Source organism: Triticum aestivum, chromosome 3D (assembly GCF_018294505.1).
Source record: "Triticum aestivum cultivar Chinese Spring chromosome 3D, IWGSC CS RefSeq v2.1, whole genome shotgun sequence".
Taxonomy (NCBI): Eukaryota; Viridiplantae; Streptophyta; class Magnoliopsida; order Poales; family Poaceae; genus Triticum; species Triticum aestivum.
The window spans coordinates 150,073,123-150,075,663 of NC_057802.1; positions in this window are offsets into that span (position 1 = coordinate 150,073,123).

Below are 2,541 nucleotides of genomic sequence, written 5' to 3' on the forward strand. Positions count from 1 at the left end.
TCATAGAAATACACCAAACCTTTATCTCCTTACACGACACGCAATTGATCTCCGAACATCAATCGATCTCGTCAACATGTGTCGGGGCATGAACCGAATGGCATGTCAAAACTAAGACGCGAAGCGACACATAGTGGAGGCAAAGTGAAACTTCAAACGAACCATTTGTTTGTATGCATGTCGGACAAATTACAAATAAACATTGGAAATACAAGCATGGTCTAGGCCCACATGCGAATGATACTCGGCAGGATGTTCAAATGAGGCATGCGGGAGGATGGACTCGAACGGAGGGCGACATGATTGATGGAGAAGAGGGTTGGAGAGGAATGAGAAATAAGAAAAGGCCACATGATTATACTTGAACGGCTCAAATAAACAATAAGTTGTCTCGCTTGGCCTACATAGTGAAAGGCCTAATGCGCAACGCGGAGCACTGATGCTCGAATATGACCGGGAAAACAGGGAAACCGACATGTGGGGCACACCTGTCGGGACGACGTAGCGCAAACTAGTCCAATGGAGGAGCTGGCCCACGACCTCCTTGCCACCGGCAACCGTTCCAGTGGGTCGTGGGGGCCAACAACGTGGCGCAGCTCCAGCACCGCCTCTGGACACGGCGACCGCGGTTAGTGACATGCTCATCGTTGCTAGACACGGTCGGTTTCAGTGTGCCGAGGGTGGCGTTAGTGTTGTGGCACGACCAACAGTATGTTTGGTTTGTAACCAAGGTTGCCCCATCAAAGCATTGGGTAGCCAAAATTTTGGTTGAGGTTTTGGTTGCCCATGATTTGCCCGACATCGGCAAGAAAAATGAACTAGAGTTGGCTAGAGTTCATTGGCATGCCAAAAAAATGGCAACCATCCAAACAAAGACCAACTTTGGGTCATGACCAAATTTTTTGTAAGGTGCACTTTGGCCACAATCCAAACACACCCCAACACCCGGCTCGTCGAGGATGCACGGGGCACCGGGACGCGTCCGCGGAGTGGTGTAGCGCGGCCAACTCCATCCTCAGGACCCGAGACCATGCTGGGTCGTCTTGCTTTTTCAATGACATGCATCGATAGCATGTGAGCAAAGGGCATCTCCAACGTTGCCACGACCGCAGCTGACTACCCTAGCACACCAAAAACCCTCGTCCCTCGCGTCGTCGCGTGGTGCGTTCCCAGCCGGCGCCAGCTGCCCGCATTCATGCCGTTCGTCCGTATGCCGTCGTTAAGAGGCTCGGTGCCCGAGGAACCAACTCCGGCGACTTAATGACGCACCAGGACGCTTGGCCTCACTGGAATGCGCTACTTAAAGCGGCCGCCCAGCTAACCTCCACACCATAGCGCATCGTCCTCCTACCTGGCACCACATCCGCCATGACCGCAAGCGCGAACGCTCTGCAGGAGAGCTTGTCTTCGGGGATGGAGCTCGAGGTCGCCGCCCTCGCTCAAGTCGCCGCACAAGCGGTGGCCACGCTGGCGACCGACGACGGGAGCACTGTCAGCCACGCGTCCTACTTGCCGCCGTCCAACGTCCGGCACCTCCGAGGTCTGGGACTCCTCCGGGGATGAGTAGGGCATGGGAGGCGGCAGGGCATGGTGTGCCAACTAGCCAGTCCGTCTCCCATGTTCTACTTTTCCTCGCTGGAGACCGCACCTTCACTTCACGGGTCTTGAACCCCGCCCCCGTACAGGAAGATCGCAGATGGAGGACGTCGATCCCCGCCATAGAATAGGTTTAGGGTCGGGTTTCTTTTATTTTTCTATCCTATAAAAGTTCGAAATGTAATGAAAATATGTCGTGTTTGCATTAATCTCGGCCGGTGTATATGAACTTTCACAATAATATAGTATATTGTAGGAGTACTAGCAAGATGCCCGTGCGTTGCACGGAAGATCAAGATCTTGTGGGAGAAAAGGATGAATGAGGGAAGGCCTTATCTGCAAATGCACATTCACGCATTTCACATTTTTCTACATCTACGGGAACCTACAAAAGGGTTAACGTAAATTGCCTCTCTCTCCTCCCCTGATTTTCATGGTGGTGGGCCCCTCCCTCCCCCCAATCTACAATCAACAGCTCACATGTTTCACATTATGTTAATTACGTAACTGGGACTACGTAGGTGTAGCATTACTCGTCCTAAAAACCCAACTAAGCCAACCTCCCAGCATATCACGCGGGAAAAGACCCGGCCGCGACGTTTTAGTCGGGATTACCGGATTACTAGTAGTAGTATCGATGGATCACGCGAAGCAACAAGTTTTTTTTTGAGGGGGCGAAGCACCTAGTTTAAAAGGAAAAAAGGCAGTACACTCACAGCACCCCTGTCACGGTCGCATTGCACCCCACACACGTTCGGTCCTGCACACGGCTCACGCAAACGGAACGCGCTTCAGCTTGCCTCTTCACTGACACGTGGGACTGCACTTGGAGAAACCGACCATGCGCCAAACTCCTCCCGCCCACCGCGCGAAAATCCTCACCCCCACCCAAAAATTCCCCCCAAATCCTAGATTCAACCGCCCTTCGGCCAACTAGCCAATAAT